Source organism: Phyllobates terribilis, unplaced genomic scaffold, assembly GCF_046119375.1.
Source record: "Phyllobates terribilis strain yellow unplaced genomic scaffold, ASM4611937v1 Scaffold_8__6_contigs__length_399053987, whole genome shotgun sequence".
NCBI lineage: Eukaryota > Metazoa > Chordata > Amphibia > Anura > Dendrobatidae > Phyllobates > Phyllobates terribilis.
The window spans coordinates 345,598,492-345,620,073 of NW_027362768.1; the positions used below are offsets into that span (position 1 = coordinate 345,598,492).

Genomic DNA, 21,582 nt, shown 5'->3' on the forward strand with positions numbered 1-21,582 from the left:
CAGGTGGCCATCTCCACAAATGGACTTTTCAGAATCCTTGGGTGGCACCGTAGTCGGAAACCAATTCTGGTTATCGCTTCTCGGCCTTTTGGCTAAGATCAAGTGTAGTATCTGTTCTTATCAGTTTAATATCTGATACGTCCCCTATCTGGAGACCATATATTAAATGGATTTTTAGAACAGGGAGATGGAAAAAGAGCTTGCTCTGTCCACTCCACGCATTGACCTGGTATTGCAGTATCTCCAGGACCGGTGCACCCCTTCTTTAATGCAGTTTCTAAAATCAGAAAGAATTGAATTCAATGCTTTTTGTTCATTTGGCTTGTTTGTCGGATTTTGGGATGGACTCTTTGGCTTTGCTTTTCTTCTCCTCATTGGATTTTTCATGTTAAAAGTTGCAGAAGCCAGATGACAAGCTCATTTTGGTTCAACTTCAGCAACTGTGCATTGCATTGCCATGTAATGTAATGCAATGCTATCTATCTAGCTCTCCCTCTATACTTCCTTTTGGATAAACAGACATATTAGGCAAGCATTTTGGAGCTTTCACCTAAATAACTACAGGTGGTGAGATAAGCTGCACAATATAATTGACCTTTCAGTATATTGTTGCACACACACCATCTATTTAGCAAATGCCCTTGTTATCAACAGCAGCCTTTTAAACTCACCTGAGCTAACAGGTATGTGAGCTGGTTACTCTGCTGCGCTTAAAATTTCTTTTTTGGTTTGCTACAATGCCTTTTCTGAAACGTTGTCTCCCTCTGCTGGAACACTGACTTCTTTCATTTAATGCCTGCAGACTATAAAAGAGAAACCAACCCAAAAAGTTTGGTTGATTAGTCTGTGGCATTCTTTTAAACTGTTGCTTATGGCGGTCTCTGTGAGCTTCTCAGTGACATTCAGCCATCCAGGTATCCCGCCTGCAGTAGACGGAATGTGGCAATGGAACGCTGGCTGCGCGTGTCATAATAGGCTCTGAGCCTTTATATACCTGCGCACAGCAGCAGCCACCTTCAGTCTGCTGCTGGACAACCAGCAGCAGCAGCAGCAGCAGGAGAGGTAATTAATCAGCAACCCTCCTGCTAAGGGTAGACAGCTGCTCGTTCCACCCCCCCCCCCGCCTTAATTGGTTCTCCTCCCTTCCAACGGTGTTGAGGCGGGTGGGAACAGCCGGGGGTTGAGGGTACTGTGCTAAAAGAGGTGGAGTTATGCAGATCTAAAACGCGTGGATTGCAGCAGCAGCAAGCCGAAAAGTGCAGGCATGTGAGGGATCTAGAGGTTGACAGCATGTCTTCTTAACGGGAGTCCAGGTGGCCATCTCCACAAATGGACTTTTCAGAATCCTTGGGTGGCACCGTAGTCGGAAACCAATTCTGGTTATCGCTTCTCGGCCTTTTGGCTAAGATCAAGTGTAGTATCTGTTCTTATCAGTTTAATATCTGATACGTCCCCTATCTGGGGACCATATATTAAATGGATTTTTAGAACAGGGAGATGGAAAAAGAGCTTGCTCTGTCCACTCCACGCATTGACCTGGTATTGCAGTATCTCCAGGACCGGTGCACCCCTTCTTTAATGCAGTTTCTAAAATCAGAAAGAATTGAATTCAATGCTTTTTGTTCATTTGGCTTGTTTGTCGGATTTTGGGATGGACTCTTTGGCTTTGCTTTTCTTCTCCTCATTGGATTTTTCATGTTAAAAGTTGCAGAAGCCAGATGACAAGCTCATTTTGGTTCAACTTCAGCAACTGTGCATTGCATTGCCATGTAATGTAATGCAATGCTATCTATCTAGCTCTCCCTCTATACTTCCTTTTGGATAAACAGACATATTAGGCAAGCATTTTGGAGCTTTCACCTAAATAACTACAGGTGGTGAGATAAGCTGCACAATATAATTGACCTTTCAGTATATTGTTGCACACACACCATCTATTTAGCAAATGCCCTTGTTATCAACAGCAGCCTTTTAAACTCACCTGAGCTAACAGGTATGTGAGCTGGTTACTCTGCTGCGCTTAAAATTTCTTTTTTGGTTTGCTACAATGCCTTTTCTGAAACGTTGTCTCCCTCTGCTGGAACACTGACTTCTTTCATTTAATGCCTGCAGACTATAAAAGAGAAACCAACCCAAAAAGTTTGGTTGATTAGTCTGTGGCATTCTTTTAAACTGTTGCTTATGGCGGTCTCTGTGAGCTTCTCAGTGACATTCAGCCATCCAGGTATCCCGCCTGCAGTAGACGGAATGTGGCAATGGAACGCTGGCTGCGCGTGTCATAATAGGCTCTGAGCCTTTATATACCTGCGCACAGTAGCAGCCACCTTCAGTCTGCTGCTGGACAGCCAGCAGCAGCAGCAGCAGGAGAGGTAATTAATCAGCAACCCTCCTGCTAAGGGTAGACAGCTGCTCGTTCCACCCCCCCCCGCCTTAATTGGTTCTCCTCCCTTCCAACGGTGTTGAGGCGGGTGGGAACAGCCGGGGGTTGAGGGTACTGTGCTAAAAGAGGTGGAGTTATGCAGATCTAAAACGCGTGGATTGCAGCAGCAGCAAGCCGAAAAGTGCAGGCATGTGAGGGATCTAGAGGTTGACAGCATGTCTTCTTAACGGGAGTCCAGGTGGCCATCTCCACAAATGGACTTTTCAGAATCCTTGGGTGGCACCGTAGTCGGAAACCAATTCTGGTTATCGCTTCTCGGCCTTTTGGCTAAGATCAAGTGTAGTATCTGTTCTTATCAGTTTAATATCTGATACGTCCCCTATCTGGGGACCATATATTAAATGGATTTTTAGAACAGGGAGATGGAAAAAGAGCTTGCTCTGTCCACTCCACGCATTGACCTGGTATTGCAGTATCTCCAGGACCGGTGCACCCCTTCTTTAATGCAGTTTCTAAAATCAGAAAGAATTGAATTCAATGCTTTTTGTTCATTTGGCTTGTTTGTCGGATTTTGGGATGGACTCTTTGGCTTTGCTTTTCTTCTCCTCATTGGATTTTTCATGTTAAAAGTTGCAGAAGCCAGATGACAAGCTCATTTTGGTTCAACTTCAGCAACTGTGCATTGCATTGCCATGTAATGTAATGCAATGCTATCTATCTAGCTCTCCCTCTATACTTCCTTTTGGATAAACAGACATATTAGGCAAGCATTTTGGAGCTTTCACCTAAATAACTACAGGTGGTGAGATAAGCTGCACAATATAATTGACCTTTCAGTATATTGTTGCACACACACCATCTATTTAGCAAATGCCCTTGTTATCAACAGCAGCCTTTTAAACTCACCTGAGCTAACAGGTATGTGAGCTGGTTACTCTGCTGCGCTTAAAATTTCTTTTTTGGTTTGCTACAATGCCTTTTCTGAAACGTTGTCTCCCTCTGCTGGAACACTGACTTCTTTCATTTAATGCCTGCAGACTATAAAAGAGAAACCAACCCAAAAAGTTTGGTTGATTAGTCTGTGGCATTCTTTTAAACTGTTGCTTATGGCGGTCTCTGTAAGCTTCTCAGTGACATTCAGCCATCCAGGTATCCCGCCTGCAGTAGACGGAATGTGGCAATGGAACGCTGGCTGCGCGTGTCATAATAGGCTCTGAGCCTTTATATACCTGCGCACAGCAGCAGCCACCTTCAGTCTGCTGCTGGACAGCCAGCAGCAGCAGCAGCAGGAGAGGTAATTAATCAGCAACCCTCCTGCTAAGGGTAGACAGCTGCTCGTTCCACCCCCCCCCCCCGCCTTAATTGGTTCTCCTCCCTTCCAACGGTGTTGAGGCGGGTGGGAACAGCCGGGGGTTGAGGGTACTGTGCTAAAAGAGGTGGAGTTATGCAGATCTAAAACGCGTGGATTGCAGCAGCAGCAAGCCGAAAAGTGCAGGCATGTGAGGGATCTAGAGGTTGACAGCATGTCTTCTTAACGGGAGTCCAGGTGGCCATCTCCACAAATGGACTTTTCAGAATCCTTGGGTGGCACCGTAGTCGGAAACCAATTCTGGTTATCGCTTCTCGGCCTTTTGGCTAAGATCTTGTATCTGGTCAGAAGGATCCTAGAGTGTCTCCCCCTCGGCCTTGCAGCATCGCCACTTAGGTGGCTTAAGCTGCCTGCTGCTATTGGGGGGGGTCCAGAGGAAACGAGAGGTGATAATGGGCGTCAAGATTCGCTATGCCGGGACCGATGATATTCGGGTCAAAAATGCTTTTCGCATTGATATTGAGGAGTCAAGGAGGAATTTCTTTAACCTGCGGTTCTTGGTGGAAGTCGTCATCTTCAAGATTTTGAATGTTGGTCGTGGAGACATCATTTGTCTACAGGAGTTCCCAAAGAATGGCCGGTACGTTTTGGTCCTTGATCGTATGGCAGCTTGCCAGAATCTTTTCAAGACTCTAAAGGATCAGCAAGCCTTGGATCATCCGGCTCTTGAAGGGCTTACATTCACGGTATTGTATACTAAGGGGGAAGTGCCAGTTGTTGTGTTTATGCACAACCCCCTTGTGGATGTGGAGGACATTACTAGATTCCTGAACCGTCATTGCAGCTATGTGTCCTACTCACACAAGGTGAGGAATGAGGTGGGCTTGTGGACTGGCAAACACAAGTTTTTTGTACGGTTCCAGGAAGACCCCCAGGGACCTGGGGGTATCCACTACCCTCCCCTCAGTTTTGCCATCGGGAGGGATAGAGGGTATATGTATTTTCCCGGTGCTCCGCGTTTTTGCAGGAAGTGTAAATCCTTTGGACACTACCAAGAGGACTGCACGGTGGAGAAGTTTTGTGGGAAATGCAATAAAGAGGGTCATCTGGCAATGGAATGTACTAACTCCATGGTCTGTAATGCGTGTGGGGAGGAGGGACACGCTTTCAAGGACTGTCCCCATCGTTCCAGGTCATATGCAGAGGCCGTGTCCCCACGTCCTAGTACTGCCGCCACTATTGGTGAGGCGATTGAGGCAGTAAGGGACTTCATGGAAGTGATGGAGGAAGCACCTGATCCTGCTGGTGGAAGCACTGTTGAGATGGAGCCTGCAGATATGTCAATTCTGCTTGATGTGAGTGGTGAGGGAGAAGTGAGCGGTTCACTCTCCACAACGCCGGTGTTGGCTTTGGAAAGCTCAGAGGCCATTCAAGAAGGTGGTGGTGGCCAGGGTGACTTCACCGGGGCTGTGGTGAGGCCCCCTGATGAGGACTCTGATGTGTCTTCTGCAAAGAAGTTCCGACCAGATATTTCACCTGCCAGTATTGGGAGCATCAGCCCCTTAAGTGATAGGAGCTATCCCGAGAGCTACAGTGCCTCTCCTAGGAGGTCTTTTTTGGAGGAGGGGGCCAGCATTCTGTGCTTAACATCAGGAATCGAGTTTCAAGACGAGAAAGGTTGACTCTTCGGTGGGGGGTATGTTCTTTTTTACCAAATATGGTTAAAAAATGGGCTCCAACGTGGGCTGTAGTGTACTGTCAGTAAATGTAAGGCTTATAAAATCTAAGCCTAGAAGATTGGCTATACTGGAAGAACTAAAAAATCTTGGAGCAAATATCTACTGTCTGCAAGAGTGCGGAATTGAAGAGTCACCTCCTGAAAAGGACTGGGTATATGGGCATAGCATTTGGTCAGGTTCAATGACAAACAAAAATGATGGTGTGGGGATTTTGTTGGGGAATAGGGATTTAAGTTTTGAAAATTATATGGTGGTGGAGCCACGTCGTTGTATAATGGCAGTGGTTAAGGGGAGAGGGTGGAGGGTGAAAATTGTTAACGTGTATTGTCCAATTAACAAAGGGGATAGGTTAGCACTATTAGAGAAAATACGTTTTTTTTTGCCTGGAAGGATTCCAATATTATTAGTTGGTGATTTCAATTGTGTTTCTGAAGGGGAAATTGATGTCACGGGTAAGGTCCTTAATCAAATTACATCTGATTTTTCTTTTTTAGATGCAGCGGAATTTTTGAGTAAGCCACCACCGGCCACATATAGAGCTGATAGGGGAGGAATAGTGTCCAGGATTGACCGCATGCTGTATACAAATAGAGGTTTGGTGTGTAAATTTTTTAAACAGCATGTTTTTTCTTTCACAGACCATGAATGTTTGTGGGGTATGTTTGAAGGTGATAAAAAAATGGTGCATGGTGTTGGGGTATGGAAGCTAAATGTTAGGTTGTTAGAGGATGTTAGGATTATGAGAGACTTCGAAAGTAAGTATGAATGGTGGAGGTCTAGGAAAAATAATTTTGTGGATGTGACTGTATGGTGGGATTGGGTGAAAGTGGAAATTAAGAATTTTTTTAGGAGGTGGGGTTATAAAAAGCAGCAATTGTAAGAGGCAGATTTAAAGATTTAAATATGAGGATTGAGTGGTTACATAAAATGAGTATGAAAGGAATTGATGTTAGTGATCAACTCAGAGGAGCGAGAGATGAGATGAAGCGTGTTTTGGAAAAGCGTGGGAAGGAAATTATTTTTAGGACGAGAGTTGAGCATTTGGATATGGATGAGAAGTGTACGAGGTACTTTTTTAAAAAAATGTGCAGTAAGAAAGATGAGTTGGATGAGGTTGAAAATGATAATGGTATGACTGTGGTTGGAATGGAAGTGTTGGATGAGGTACATAGTTTCTATAGTAGTTTATTTGAGTCTAAATGGGTGGATGGGGGTTTGAAAGAGCATGTGTTAGGTATGTTGGAGAGTCAGCTTGAATCAGGGGAACGTGAGTGTTTGAGTGAGGATATTGTTTTTGATGAGGTTAAAAAGGCGGTGGATGGTGCGAAAAAGAATAAAACACCTGGGAAAGATGGGTTGCCTGTGGAGTTTTATGTAAAAGCATGGGATGTGATTGGTGTTGATTTTGTGGAGGTATGTCAATATATGTGGATGAATGGTGTACTTTGTAATTCCATGAAAGAAGGAGTAGTTGTTTTACTATATAAGAAGGGTGAGAAAAAGAATTTGCGTAATTGGAGGCCGATTACATTACTCAATGCAGATTACAAAGTCTTTAGCAAAATTCTGGCTAACCGTATGCGTGGGGTGATTGGAAGTGTGGTTGGTGTTGATCAAGTGTGCGCGGTGCCAGGTAGGTGTATGACTGATAACCTCTTGTTGTTGAGGGACGTAATTGGAGATTGTATGTTTAGGAAGGGGAAATGTATGGTTTTTTGTGTGGATTTTGAGAAAGCTTTTGATAGAGTGTCGCATGCGTTTATGTTTGAGGTGTTAGTTAGGATGGGTTTTCCTAGTGTTTTTGTGAAGGCGATAAGGTGTTTGTATGATGGTGTGGTGAGTGAAGTGTTAGTGAATGGATGTTTGAGTGAGAAGGTGTGCATAAAATCAGGGGTCAGGCAGGGGTGTCCGTTGTCCCCTGTCCTGTTTATAAGTGTGATTGAGCCCCTGTTGTGCATGATTCGGAAAGAGAAAGTGATGAATAGTCTTCTAATCCCAGGGAGTGGTGGAAAGACTGTAAAGGTAATGGGGTATATGGACGATGTTGTTGTGGTGAGTGATAATATGGCTGCTATGAATCGAGCAAGGTTGCTTTTAGATTTCTTTTGTGGTGCATCTGGTTTTAGGGTGAATTGGGGGAAGTGTAGCTTTAAGTGTTTTGGGGATTCGAGTGTTAGGATGGATGGTGTGATATGTGAAGAAGGTGCTATTAAGGTTCTGGGGGTGTGGTTTAACAAAGATCTGAAAGGGAATGAGAGTTGGGATGAATGCGGTAAGAGGATTGAACAGAAGTTAAATTTTTGGAGGTTGCGGGACTTGACATTGTCAGGCAAAGTCCTTATTATTAAGTCAGTGATTCTTCCTATGTTACTTTTTGTGTCCGTGGTTTTTCCAGCCCCTTATAGGGGTTTTAGGCGGATTGAGAAGCTAATTTTTACGTTTTATTGGGGAAGTAAGATGGAAAAACTTAAAAGGGAATATTTGTGTAAGTTACGTGAACATGGGGGAATGGATTTCCCAAATTTTGAAATTTGTCTTGGTTTAAATTATATTAAAACAGTGGTTGTTCTGTTAGGTAGGGATAACAAGACGGCTTTTATGATTAAATATATGGCTGGATGGATGTTGTTTGGGTTGAAATGGATGAGAAGGGATGCAAGAGTGCCTGTTTCGTTTAAATGTCCAGTGTGGTATGAGTTTGTTGAAAAATTTGTTGTCAAGCATGATTTGTTGGATGTTCCTATGGGTGATTTCAAAGTGATAAGGAATGTAAGGAGAAGGATGCGTGTTAGAGAGTTTGAATGTAACATTAGGGGCTTGAGATCGAGTGAAGCGTTGTGTGTATGGAGGAACCTGAGTATAAAAGGAATATCGAATAGGCAGCGTGATATCGTATGGATGAGTTTGCATGAGATTTTGCCTGTGAGAGAGGTACAGAAGAGGAGGGATCTGATTAGAACAGAGGTATGTCCGAGGGATGGATGTGGGGCGAGTGAAACTGTTATGCATTTGGTTTGGAATTGTGATTATGCTCAGAGTGTTTGGAAGGGAGTGGGTGGTTTATGCAAGGAACTAGCGGGCGTGAATTTTATAAATTGGAGAGTGGTAATGTTTGGGATGGGTGCAAGTAGCCGGGTGAAAGAGAGATTGTTGTGGTTGATAATGGCATGTGTAATAGAAAGTCTGTGGGACGTTAGGAATTTGTGTTTATTTAAAAGGAAAATAATCTCAGTTAATAATTGTGTTAGGATGGTTTTGTCAAGGTTATACATAGTTTATTTATGGGACAGCCGTGGCGGTGGTGGCTTTGATTCAGAAGGTTTTTGGAAAGTCAAAAAATGGAGGTCACTGGTAAAGTACCAGTAAGTCCTTGTTTAAGTGTTGTGATCTGTCTTTTTTTATGATAATGGTATGTTTTACAGTTTTTTGTCCATTCAAAAGGTATTACAATTGTTTCAGTATAAAGTTATAAATATGAAATAAAGAAAGTACCATTATGATGTAAGACTGGGCAACGTAGTATGAGTTTTTATACTATTGATTGTTGCTTGAAAAATTTTACTGAATGGTATAAAAAAAAAAAAAAAAATCTGTTCTTATCAGTTTAATATCTGATACGTCCCCTATCTGGGGACCATATATTAAATGGATTTTTAGAACAGGGAGATGGAAAAAGAGCTTGCTCTGTCCACTCCACGCATTGACCTGGTATTGCAGTATCTCCAGGACCGGTGCACCCCTTCTTTAATGCAGTTTCTAAAATCAGAAAGAATTGAATTCAATGCTTTTTGTTCATTTGGCTTGTTTGTCGGATTTTGGGATGGACTCTTTGGCTTTGCTTTTCTTCTCCTCATTGGATTTTTCATGTTAAAAGTTGCAGAAGCCAGATGACAAGCTCATTTTGGTTCAACTTCAGCAACTGTGCATTGCATTGCCATGTAATGTAATGCAATGCTATCTATCTAGCTCTCCCTCTATACTTCCTTTTGGATAAACAGACATATTAGGCAAGCATTTTGGAGCTTTCACCTAAATAACTACAGGTGGTGAGATAAGCTGCACAATATAATTGACCTTTCAGTATATTGTTGCACACACACCATCTATTTAGCAAATGCCCTTGTTATCAACAGCAGCCTTTTAAACTCACCTGAGCTAACAGGTATGTGAGCTGGTTACTCTGCTGCGCTTAAAATTTCTTTTTTGGTTTGCTACAATGCCTTTTCTGAAACGTTGTCTCCCTCTGCTGGAACACTGACTTCTTTCATTTAATGCCTGCAGACTATAAAAGAGAAACCAACCCAAAAAGTTTGGTTGATTAGTCTGTGGCATTCTTTTAATCTGTTGCTTATGGCGGTCTCTGTGAGCTTCTCAGTGACATTCAGCCATCCAGGTATCCCGCCTGCAGTAGACGGAATGTGGCAATGGAACGCTGGCTGCGCGTGTCATAATAGGCTCTGAGCCTTTATATACCTGCGCACAGCAGCAGCCACCTTCAGTCTGCTGCTGGACAGCCAGCAGCAGCAGCAGCAGCAGCAGGAGAGGTAATTAATCAGCAACCCTCCTGCTAAGGGTAGACAGCTGCTCGTTCCACCCCCCCCCCCCCCGCCTTAATTGGTTCTCCTCCCTTCCAACGGTGTTGAGGCGGGTGGGAACAGCCGGGGGTTGAGGGTACTGTGCTAAAAGAGGTGGAGTTATGCAGATCTAAAACGCGTGGATTGCAGCAGCAGCAAGCCGAAAAGTGCAGGCATGTGAGGGATCTAGAGGTTGACAGCATGTCTTCTTAACGGGAGTCCAGGTGGCCATCTCCACAAATGGACTTTTCAGAATCCTTGGGTGGCACCGTAGTCGGAAACCAATTCTGGTTATCGCTTCTCGGCCTTTTGGCTAAGATCAAGTGTAGTATCTGTTCTTATCAGTTTAATATCTGATACGTCCCCTATCTGGGGACCATATATTAAAAGGATTTTTAGAACAGGGAGATGGAAAAAGAGCTTGCTCTGTCCACTCCACGCATTGACCTGGTAATGCAGTATCTCCAGGACCGGTGCACCCCTTCTTTAATGCAGTTTCTAAAATCAGAAAGAATTGAATTCAATGCTTTTTGTTCATTTGGCTTGTTTGTCGGATTTTGGGATGGACTCTTTGGCTTTGCTTTTCTTCTCCTCATTGGATTTTTCATGTTAAAAGTTGCAGAAGCCAGATGACAAGCTCATTTTGGTTCAACTTCAGCAACTGTGCATTGCATTGCCATGTAATGTAATGCAATGCTATCTATCTAGCTCTCCCTCTATACTTCCTTTTGGATAAACAGACATATTAGGCAAGCATTTTGGAGCTTTCACCTAAATAACTACAGGTGGTGAGATAAGCTGCACAATATAATTGACCTTTCAGTATATTGTTGCACACACACCATCTATTTAGCAAATGCCCTTGTTATCAACAGCAGCCTTTTAAACTCACCTGAGCTAACAGGTATGTGAGCTGGTTACTCTGCTGCGCTTAAAATTTCTTTTTTGGTTTTCTACAATGCCTTTTCTGAAACGTTGTCTCCCTCTGCTGGAACACTGACTTCTTTCATTTAATGCCTGCAGACTATAAAAGAGAAACCAACCCAAAAAGTTTGGTTGATTAGTCTGTGGCATTCTTTTAAACTGTTGCTTATGGCGGTCTCTGTGAGCTTCTCAGTGACATTCAGCCATCCAGGTATCCCGCCTGCAGTAGACGGAATGTGGCAATGGAACGCTGGCTGCGCGTGTCATAATAGGCTCTGAGCCTTTATATACCTGCGCACAGCAGCAGCCACCTTCAGTCTGCTGCTGGACAGCCAGCAGCAGCAGCAGCAGGAGAGGTAATTAATCAGCAACCCTCCTGTTAAGGGTAGACAGCTGCTCGTTCCACTCCCCCCCCCGCCTTAATTGGTTCTCCTCCCTTCCATTGGTGTTGAGGCGGGTGGGAACAGCCGGGGGTTGAGGGTACTGTGCTAAAAGAGGTGGAGTTATGCAGATCTAAAACGCGTGGATTGCAGCAGCAGCAAGCCGAAAAGTGCAGGCATGTGAGGGATCTAGAGGTTGACAGCATGTCTTCTTAACGGGAGTCCAGGTGGCCATCTCCACAAATGGACTTCTCAGAATCCTTGGGTGGCACCGCAGTCGGAAACCAATTCTGGTTATCGCTTCTCGGCCTTTTGGCTAAGATCAAGTGTAGTATCTGTTCTTATCAGTTTAATATCTGATACGTCCCCTATCTGGGGACCATATATTAAATGGATTTTTAGAACAGGGAGATGGAAAAAGAGCTTGCTCTGTCCACTCCACGCATTGACCTGGTATTGCAGTATCTCCAGGACCGGTGCACCCCTTCTTTAATGCAGTTTCTAAAATCAGAAAGAATTGAATTCAATGCTTTTTGTTCATTTGGCTTGTTTGTCGGATTTTGGGATGGACTCTTTGGCTTTGCTTTTCTTCTCCTCATTGGATTTTTCATGTTAAAAGTTGCAGAAGCCAGATGACAAGCTCATTTTGGTTCAACTTCAGCAACTGTGCATTGCATTGCCATGTAATGTAATGCAATGCTATCTATCTAGCTCTCCCTCTATACTTCCTTTTGGATAAACAGACATATTAGGCAAGCATTTTGGAGCTTTCACCTAAATAACTACAGGTGGTGAGATAAGCTGCACAATATAATTGACCTTTCAGTATATTGTTGCACACACACCATCTATTTAGCAAATGCCCTTGTTATCAACAGCAGCCTTTTAAACTCACCTGAGCTAACAGGTATGTGAGCTGGTTACTCTGCTGCGCTTAAAATTTCTTTTTTGGTTTGCTACAATGCCTTTTCTGAAACGTTGTCTCCCTCTGCTGGAACACTGACTTCTTTCATTTAATGCCTGCAGACTATAAAAGAGAAACCAACCCAAAAAGTTTGGTTGATTAGTCTGTGGCATTCTTTTAAACTGTTGCTTATGGGGGTCTCTGTGAGCTTCTCAGTGACATTCAGCCATCCAGGTATCCCGCCTGCAGTAGACGGAATGTGGCAATGGAACGCTGGCTGCGCGTGTCATAATAGGCTCTGAGCCTTTATATACCTGCGCACAGCAGCAGCCACCTTCAGTCTGCTGCTGGACAGCCAGCAGCAGCAGCAGCAGGAGAGGTAATTAATCAGCAACCCTCCTGCTAAGGGTAGACAGCTGCTCGTTCCACCCCCCCCCCCGCCTTAATTGGTTCTCCTCCCTTCCAACGGTGTTGAGGCGGGTGTGAACAGCCGGGGGTTGAGGGTACTGTGCTAAAAGAGGTGGAGTTATGCAGATCTAAAACGCGTGGATTGCAGCAGCAGCAAGCCGAAAAGTGCAGGCATGTGAGGGATCTAGAGGTTGACAGCATGTCTTCTTAACGGGAGTCCAGGTGGCCATCTCCACAAATGGACTTTTCAGAATCCTTGGGTGGCACCGTAGTCGGAAACCAATTCTGGTTATCGCTTCTCGGCCTTTTGGCTAAGATCAAGTGTAGTATCTGTTCTTATCAGTTTAATATCTGATACGTCCCCTATCTGGGGACCATATATTAAATGGATTTTTAGAACAGGGAGATGGAAAAAGAGCTTGCTCTGTCCACTCCACGCATTGACCTGGTATTGCAGTATCTCCAGGACCGGTGCACCCCTTCTTTAATGCAGTTTCTAAAATCAGAAAGAATTGAATTCAATGCTTTTTGTTCATTTGGCTTGTTTGTCGGATTTTGGGATGGACTCTTTGGCTTTGCTTTTCTTCTCCTCATTGGATTTTTCATGTTAAAAGTTGCAGAAGCCAGATGACAAGCTCATTTTGGTTCAACTTCAGCAACTGTGCATTGCATTGCCATGTAATGTAATGCAATGCTATCTATCTAGATCTCCCTCTATACTTCCTTTTGGATAAACAGACATATTAGGCAAGCATTTTGGAGCTTTCACCTAAATAACTACAGGTGGTGAGATAAGCTGCACAATATAATTGACCTTTCAGTATATTGTTGCACACACACCATCTATTTAGCAAATGCCCTTGTTATCAACAGCAGCCTTTTAAACTCACCTGAGCTAACAGGTATGTGAGCTGGTTACTCTGCTGCGCTTAAAATTTCTTTTTTGGTTTGCTACAATGCCTTTTCTGAAACGTTGTCTCCCTCTGCTGGAACACTGACTTCTTTCATTTAATGCCTGCAGACTATAAAAGATAAACCAACCCAAAAAGTTTGGTTGATTAGTCTGTGGCATTCTTTTAAACTGTTGCTTATGGCGGTCTCTGTGAGCTTCTCAGTGACATTCAGCCATCCAGGTATCCCGCCTGCAGTAGACGGAATGTGGCAATGGAACGCTGGCTGCGCGTGTCATAGTAGGCTCTGAGCCTTTATATACCTGCGCACAGCAGCAGCCACCTTCAGTCTGCTGCTGGACAGCCAGCAGCAGCAGCAGCAGGAGAGGTAATTAATCAGCAACCCTCCTGCTAAGGGTAGACAGCTGCTCGTTCCACCCCCCCCCCCGCCTTAATTGGTTCTCCTCCCTTCCAACGGTGTTGAGGCGGGTGGGAACAGCCGGGGGTTGAGGGTACTGTGCTAAAAGAGGTGGAGTTATGCAGATCTAAAACGCGTGGATTGCAGCAGCAGCAAGCCGAAAAGTGCAGGCATGTGAGGGATCTAGAGGTTGACAGCATGTCTTCTTAACGGGAGTCCAGGTGGCCATCTCCACAAATGGACTTTTCAGAATCCTTGGGTGGCACCGTAGTCGGAAACCAATTCTGGTTATCGCTTCTCGGCCTTTTGGCTAAGATCAAGTGTAGTATCTGTTCTTATCAGTTTAATATCTGATATGTCCCCTATCTGGGGACCATATATTAAATGGATTTTTAGAACAGGGAGATGGAAAAAGAGCTTGCTCTGTCCACTCCACGCATTGACCTGGTATTGCAGTATCTCCAGGACCGGTGCACCCCTTCTTTAATGCAGTTTCTAAAATCAGAAAGAATTGAATTCAATGCTTTTTGTTCATTTGGCTTGTTTGTCGGATTTTGGGATGGACTCTTTGGCTTTGCTTTTCTTCTCCTCATTGGATTTTTCATGTTAAAAGTTGCAGAAGCCAGATGACAAGCTCATTTTGGTTCAACTTCAGCAACTGTGCATTGCATTGCCATGTAATGTAATGCAATGCTATCTATCTAGCTCTCCCTCTATACTTCCTTTTGGATAAACAGACATATTAGGCAAGCATTTTGGAGCTTTCACCTAAATAACTACAGGTGGTGAGATAAGCTGCACAATATAATTGACCTTTCAGTATATTGTTGCACACACACCATCTATTTAGCAAATGCCCTTGTTATCAACAGCTGCCTTTTAAACTCACCTGAGCTAACAGGTATGTGAGCTGGTTACTCTGCTGCGCTTAAAATTTCTTTTTTGGTTTGCTACAATGCCTTTTCTGAAACGTTGTCTCCCTCTGCTGGAACACTGACTTCTTTCATTTAATGCCTGCAGACTATAAAAGAGAAACCAACCCAAAAAGTTTGGTTGATTAGTCTGTGGCATTCTTTTAAACTGTTGCTTATGGCGGTCTCTGTGAGCTTCTCAGTGACATTCAGCCATCCAGGTATCCCGCCTGCAGTAGACGGAATGTGGCAATGGAACGCTGGCTGCGCGTGTCATAATAGGCTCTGAGCCTTTATATACCTGCGCACAGCAGCAGCCACCTTCAGTCTGCTGCTGGACAGCCAGCAGCAGCAGCAGCAGGAGACGTAATTAATCAGCAACCCTCCTGCTAAGGGTAGACAGCTGCTCGTTCCACCCCCCCCCCCCCCGCCTTAATTGGTTCTCCTCCCTTCCAACGGTGTTGAGGCGGGTGGGAACAGCCGGGGGTTGAGGGTACTGTGCTAAAAGAGGTGGAGTTATGCAGATCTAAAACGCGTGGATTGCAGCAGCAGCAAGCCGAAAAGTGCAGGCATGTGAGGGATCTAGAGGTTGACAGCATGTCTTCTTAACGGGAGTCCAGGTGGCCATCTCCACAAATGGACTTTTCAGAATCCTTGGGTGGCACCGTAGTCGGAAACCAATTCTGGTTATCGCTTCTCGGCCTTTTGGCTAAGATCAAGTGTAGTATCTGTTCTTATCAGTTTAATATCTGATACGTCCCCTATCTGGGGACCATATATTAAATGGATTTTTAGAACAGGGAGATGGAAAAAGAGCTTGCTCTGTCCACTCCACGCATTGACCTGGTATTGCAGTATCTCCAGGACCGGTGCACCCCTTCTTTAATGCAGTTTCTAAAATCAGAAAGAATTGAATTCAATGCTTTTTGTTCATTTGGCTTGTTTGTCGGATTTTGGGATGGACTCTTTGGCTTTGCTTTTCTTCTCCTCATTGGATTTTTCATGTTAAAAGTTGCAGAAGCCAGATGACAAGCTCATTTTGGTTCAACTTCAGCAACTGTGCATTGCATTGCCATGTAATGTAATGCAATGCTATCTATCTAGCTCTCCCTCTATACTTCCTTTTGGATAAACAGACATATTAGGCAAGCATTTTGGAGCTTTCACCTAAATAACTACAGGTGGTGAGATAAGCTGCACAATATAATTGACCTTTCAGTATATTGTTGCACACACACCATCTATTTAGCAAATGCCCTTGTTATCAACAGCAGCCTTTTAAACTCACCAGAGCTAACAGGTATGTGAGCTGGTTACTCTGCTGCGCTTAAAATTTCTTTTTTGGTTTGCTACAATGCCTTTTCTGAAACGTTGTCTCCCTCTGCTGGAACACTGACTTCTTTCATTTAATGCCTGCAGACTATAAAAGAGAAACCAACCCAAAAAGTTTGGTTGATTAGTCTGTGGCATTCTTTTAAACTGTTGCTTATGGCGGTCTCTGTGAGCTTCTCAGTGACATTCAGCCATCCAGGTATCCCGCCTGCAGTAGACGGAATGTGGCAATGGAACGCTGGCTGCGCGTGTCATATTAGGCTCTGAGCCTTTATATACCTACGCACAGCAGCAGCCACCTTCAGACTACTGCTGGACAGCCAGCAGCAGCAGCAGCAGCAGGAGAGGTAATTAATCAGCAACCCTCCTGCTAAGGGTAGACAGCTGCTCGTTCCACCCCCCCCCCCGCCTTAATTGGTTCTCCTCCCTTCCAACGGTGTTGAGGTGGGTGGGAACAGCCGGGGGTTGAGGGTACTGTGCTAAAAGAGGTGGAGTTATGCAGATCTAAAACGCGTGGATTGCAGCAGCAGCAAGCCGAAAAGTGCAGGCATGTGAGGGATCTAGAGGTTGACAGCATGTCTTCTTAACGGGAGTCCAGGTGGCCATCTCCACAAATGGACTTTTCAGAATCCTTGGGTGGCACCGTAGTCGGAAACCAATTCTGGTTATCGCTTCTCGGCCTTTTGGCTAAGATCAAGTGTAGTATCTGTTCTTATCAGTTTAATATCTGATACGTCCCCTATCTGGGGACCATATATTAAATGGATTTTTAGAACAGGGAGATGGAAAAAGAGCTTGCTCTGTCCACTCCACGCATTGACCTGGTATTGCAGTATCTCCAGGACCGGTGCACCCCTTCTTTAATGCAGTTTCTAAAATCAGAAAGAATTGAATTCAATGCTTTTTGTTCATTTGGCTTGTTTGTCGGATTTTGGGATGGACTCTTTGGCTTTGCTTTTCTTCTCCTCATTGGATTTTTCATGTTAAAAGTTGCAGAAGCCAGATGGCAAGCTCATTTTGGTTCAATCTCAGCAACTGTGCATTGCATTGCCATGTAATGTAATGCAATGCTATCTATCTAGCTCTCCCTCTATACTTCCTTTTGGATAAACAGACATATTAGGCAAGCATTTTGGAGCTTTCACATAAATAACTACAGGTGGTGAGATAAGCTGCACAATATAATTGACCTTTCAGTATATTGTTGCACACACACCATCTATTTAGCAAATGCCCTTGTTATCAACAGCAGCCTTTTAAACTCACCTGAGCTAACAGGTATGTGAGCTGGTTACTCTGCTGCGCTTAAAATTTCTTTTTTGGTTTGCTACAATGCCTTTTCTGAAACGTTGTCTCCCTCTGCTGGAACACTGACTTCTTTCATTTAATGCCTGCAGACTATAAAAGAGAAACCAACCCAAAAAGTTTGGTTGATTAGTCTGTGGCATTCTTTTAAACTGTTGCTTATGGCGGTCTCTGTGAGCTTCTCAGTGACATTCAGCCATCCAGGTATCCCGCCTGCAGTAGACGGAATGTGGCAATGGAACGCTGGCTGCGCGTGTCATAATAGGCTCTGAGCCTTTATATACCTGCGCACAGCAGCAGCCACCTTCAGTCTGCTGCTGGACAGCCAGCAGCAGCAGCAGCAGGAGAGGTAATTAATCAGCAACCCTCCTGCTAAGGGTAGACAGCTGCTCGTTCCACCCCCCCCCGCCTTAATTGGTTCTCCTCCCTTCCAAGGGTGTTGAGGCGGGTGGGAACAGCCGGGGGTTGAGGGTACTGTGCTAAAAGAGGTGGAGTTATGCAGATCTAAAACGCGTGGATTGCAGCAGCAGCAAGCCGAAAAGTGCAGGCATGTGAGGGATCTAGAGGTTGTCAGCATGTCTTCTTAACGGGAGTCCAGGTGGCCATCTCCACAAATGGACTTTTCAGAATCCTTGGGTGGCACCGTAGTCGGAAACCAATTCTGGTTATCGCTTCTCGGCCTTTTGGCTAAGATCAAGTGTAGTATCTGTTCTTATCAGTTTAATATCTGATACGTCCCCTATCTGGGGACCACATATTAAATGGATTTTTAGAACAGGGAGATGGAAAAAGAGCTTGCTCTGTCCACTCCATGCATTGACCTGGTATTGCAGTATCTCCAGGACCGGTGCACCCCTTCTTTAATGCAGTTTCTAAAATCAGAAAGAATTGAATTCAATGCTTTTTGTTCATTTGGCTTGTTTGTCGGATTTTGGGATGGACTCTTTGGCTTTGCTTTTCTTCTCCTCATTGGATTTTTCATGTTAAAAGTTGCAGAAGCCAGATGACAAGCTCATTTTGGTTCAACTTCAGCAACTGTGCATTGCATTGCCATGTAATGTAATGCAATGCTATCTATCTAGCTCTCCCTCTATACTTCCTTTTGGATAAACAGACATATTAGGCAAGCATTTTGGAGCTTTCACCTAAATAACTACAGGTGGTGAGATAAGCTGCACAATATAATTGACCTTTCAGTATATTGTTGCACACACACCATCTATTTAGCAAATGCCCTTGTTATCAACAGCAGCCTTTTAAACTCACCTGAGCTAACAGGTATGTGAGCTGGTTACTCTGCTGCGCTTAAAATTTCTTTTTTGGTTTGCTACAATGCCTTTTCTGAAACGTTGTCTCCCTCTGCTGGAACACTGACTTCTTTCATTTAATGCCTGCAGACTATAAAAGAGAAACCAACCCAAAAAGTTTGGTTGATTAGTCTGTGGCATTCTTTTAAACTGTTGCTTATGGCGGTCTCTGTGAGCTTCTCAGTGACATTCAGCCATCCAGGTATCCCGCCTGCAGTAGACGGAATGTGGCAATGGAACGCTGGCTGCGCGTGTCATAATAGGCTCTGAGCCTTTATATACCTGCGCACAGCAGCAGCCACCTTCAGTCTGCTGCTGGACAGCCAGCAGCAGCAGCAGCAGCAGGAGAGGTAATTAATCAGCAACCCTCCTGCTAAGGGTAGAGAGCTGCTCGTTCCACCCCCCCCCCGCCTTAATTGGTTCTCCTCCCTTCCAACGGTGTTGAGGCGGGTGGGAACAGCCGGGGGTTGAGGGTACTGTGCTAAAAGAGGTGGAGTTATGCAGATCTAAAACGCGTGGATTGCAGCAGCAGCAAGCCGAAAAGTGCAGGCATGTGAGGGATCTAGAGGTTGACAGCATGTCTTCTTAACGGGAGTCCAGGTGGCCATCTCCACAAATGGACTTTTCAGAATCCTTGGGTGGCACCGTAGTCGGAAACCAATTCTGGTTATCGCTTCTCGGCCTTTTGGCTAAGATCAAGTGTAGTATCTGTTCTTATCAGTTTAATATCTGATACGTCCCCTATCTGGGGACCATATATTAAATGGATTTTTAGAACAGGGAGATGGAAAAAGAGCTTGCTCTGTCCACTCCACGCATTGACCTGGTATTGCAGTATCTCCAGGACCGGTGCACCCCTTCTTTAATGCAGTTTCTAAAATCAGAAAGAATTGAATTCAATGCTTTTTGTTCATTTGGCTTGTTTGTCGGATTTTGGGATGGACTCTTTGGCTTTGCTTTTCTTCTCCTCATTGGATTTTTCATGTTAAAAGTTGCAGAAGCCAGATGACAAGCTCATTTTGGTTCAACTTCAGCAACTGTGCATTGCATTGCCATGTAATGTAATGCAATGCTATCTATCTAGCTCTCCCTCTATACTTCCTTTTGGATAAACAGACATATTAGGCAAGCATTTTGGAGCTTTCACCTAAATAACTACAGGTGGTGAGATAAGCTGCACAATATAATTGACCTTTCAGTATATTGTTGCACACACACCATCTATTTAGCAAATGCCCTTGTTATCAACAGCAGCCTTTTAAACTCACCTGAGCTAACAGGTATGTGAGCTGGTTACTCTGCTGCGCTTCAAATTTCTTTTTTGGTTTGCTACAATGCCTTTTCTGAAACGTTGTCTCCCTCTGCTGGAACACTGACTTCTTTCATTTAATGCCTGCAGACTATAAAAGAGAAACCAACCCAAAAAGTTTGGTTGATTAGTCTGTGGCATTCTTTTAAACTGTTGCTTATGGCGGTCTCTGTGAGCTTCTCAGTGACATTCAGCCATCCAGGTATCCCGCCTGCAGTAGACGGAATGTGGCAATGGAACGCTGGCTGCGCGTGTCATAATAGGCTCTGAGCCTTTATATACCTGCGCACAGCAGCAGCCACCTTCAGTCTGCTGCTGGACAGCCAGCAGCAGCAGCAGGAGAGGTAATTAATCAGCAACCCTCCTGCTAAGGGTAGACAGCTGCTCGTTCCACCCCCCCCCCGCCTTAATTGGTTCTCCTCCCTTCCAACGGTGTTGAGGCGGGTGGGAACAGCCGGGGGTTGAGGGTACTGTGCTAAAAGAGGTGGAGTTATGCAGATCTAAAACGCGTGGATTGCAGCAGCAGCAAGCCGAAAAGTGCAGGCATGTGAGGGATCTAGAGGTTGACAGCATGTCTTCTTAACGGGAGTCCAGGTGGCCATCTCCACAAATGGACTTTTCAGAATCCTTGGGTGGCACCGTAGTCGGAAACCAATTCTGGTTATCGCTTCTCGGCCTTTTGGCTAAGATCAAGTGTAGTATCTGTTCTTATCAGTTTAATATCTGATACGTCCCCTATCTGGGGACCATATATTAAATGGATTTTTAGAACAGGGAGATGGAAAAAGAGCTTGCTCTGTCCACTCCACGCATTGACCTGGTATTGCAGTATCTCCAGGACCGGTGCACCCCTTCTTTAATGCAGTTTCTAAAATCAGAAAGAATTGAATTCAATGCTTTTTGTTCATTTGGCTTGTTTGTCGGATTTTGGGATGGACTCTTTGGCTTTGCTTTTCTTCTCCTCATTGGATTTTTCATGTTAAAAGTTGCAGAAGCCAGATGGCAAGCTCATTTTGGTTCAATCTCAGCAACTGTGCATTGCATTGCCATGTAATGTAATGCAATGCTATCTATCTAGCTCTCCCTCTATACTTCCTTTTGGATAAACAGACATATTAGGCAAGCATTTTGGAGCTTTCACATAAATAACTACAGGTGGTGAGATAAGCTGCACAATATAATTGACCTTTCAGTATATTGTTGCACACACACCATCTATTTAGCAAATGCCCTTGTTATCAACAGCAGCCTTTTAAACTCACCTGAGCTAACAGGTATGTGAGCTGGTTACTCTGCTGCGCTTAAAATTTCTTTTTTGGTTTGCTACAATGCCTTTTCTGAAACGTTGTCTCCCTCTGCTGGAACACTGACTTCTTTCATTTAATGCCTGCAGACTATAAAAGAGAAACCAACCCAAAAAGTTTGGTTGATTAGTCTGTGGCATTCTTTTAAACTGTTGCTTATGGCGGTCTCTGTGAGCTTCTCAGTGACA

General features: G+C 44.4%; 13 non-coding genes across 13 annotated transcripts; all 13 read left to right on the top strand.

Moving 5' to 3' along the window:
* Positions 1-72: 72 nt before the first annotated feature.
* Positions 73-263, top strand: LOC141159892 (U2 spliceosomal RNA). Its single transcript, XR_012249886.1, has one exon. It is a non-coding gene; the product is annotated as a U2 spliceosomal RNA (small nuclear RNA).
* A 1,119-nt stretch (positions 264-1,382) lies between these two features.
* Positions 1,383-1,573, top strand: LOC141160374 (U2 spliceosomal RNA). The gene has a single exon (XR_012250218.1). It is a non-coding gene; the product is annotated as a U2 spliceosomal RNA (small nuclear RNA).
* A 1,114-nt stretch (positions 1,574-2,687) lies between these two features.
* LOC141160385 (U2 spliceosomal RNA) lies at positions 2,688-2,878 on the top strand. The gene has a single exon (XR_012250219.1). It is a non-coding gene; the product is annotated as a U2 spliceosomal RNA (small nuclear RNA).
* A 6,101-nt stretch (positions 2,879-8,979) lies between these two features.
* LOC141160161 (U2 spliceosomal RNA) lies at positions 8,980-9,170 on the top strand. Its single transcript, XR_012250127.1, has one exon. It is a non-coding gene; the product is annotated as a U2 spliceosomal RNA (small nuclear RNA).
* Positions 9,171-10,295: 1,125 nt separating this feature from the next.
* Positions 10,296-10,486, top strand: LOC141159671 (U2 spliceosomal RNA). The gene has a single exon (XR_012249673.1). It is a non-coding gene; the product is annotated as a U2 spliceosomal RNA (small nuclear RNA).
* Positions 10,487-11,602: 1,116 nt separating this feature from the next.
* On the top strand, positions 11,603-11,793 carry LOC141160397 (U2 spliceosomal RNA). The gene has a single exon (XR_012250220.1). It is a non-coding gene; the product is annotated as a U2 spliceosomal RNA (small nuclear RNA).
* A 1,116-nt stretch (positions 11,794-12,909) lies between these two features.
* Positions 12,910-13,100, top strand: LOC141160408 (U2 spliceosomal RNA). The gene has a single exon (XR_012250221.1). It is a non-coding gene; the product is annotated as a U2 spliceosomal RNA (small nuclear RNA).
* A 1,116-nt stretch (positions 13,101-14,216) lies between these two features.
* Positions 14,217-14,407, top strand: LOC141160644 (U2 spliceosomal RNA). Its single transcript, XR_012250398.1, has one exon. It is a non-coding gene; the product is annotated as a U2 spliceosomal RNA (small nuclear RNA).
* A 1,119-nt stretch (positions 14,408-15,526) lies between these two features.
* On the top strand, positions 15,527-15,717 carry LOC141160420 (U2 spliceosomal RNA). Its single transcript, XR_012250222.1, has one exon. It is a non-coding gene; the product is annotated as a U2 spliceosomal RNA (small nuclear RNA).
* A 1,119-nt stretch (positions 15,718-16,836) lies between these two features.
* LOC141160431 (U2 spliceosomal RNA) lies at positions 16,837-17,027 on the top strand. Its single transcript, XR_012250223.1, has one exon. It is a non-coding gene; the product is annotated as a U2 spliceosomal RNA (small nuclear RNA).
* Positions 17,028-18,141: 1,114 nt separating this feature from the next.
* On the top strand, positions 18,142-18,332 carry LOC141159579 (U2 spliceosomal RNA). The gene has a single exon (XR_012249583.1). It is a non-coding gene; the product is annotated as a U2 spliceosomal RNA (small nuclear RNA).
* A 1,118-nt stretch (positions 18,333-19,450) lies between these two features.
* Positions 19,451-19,641, top strand: LOC141160442 (U2 spliceosomal RNA). Its single transcript, XR_012250224.1, has one exon. It is a non-coding gene; the product is annotated as a U2 spliceosomal RNA (small nuclear RNA).
* Positions 19,642-20,753: 1,112 nt separating this feature from the next.
* Positions 20,754-20,944, top strand: LOC141160453 (U2 spliceosomal RNA). The gene has a single exon (XR_012250225.1). It is a non-coding gene; the product is annotated as a U2 spliceosomal RNA (small nuclear RNA).
* The last annotated feature ends 638 nt before the right edge of the window (positions 20,945-21,582 follow it).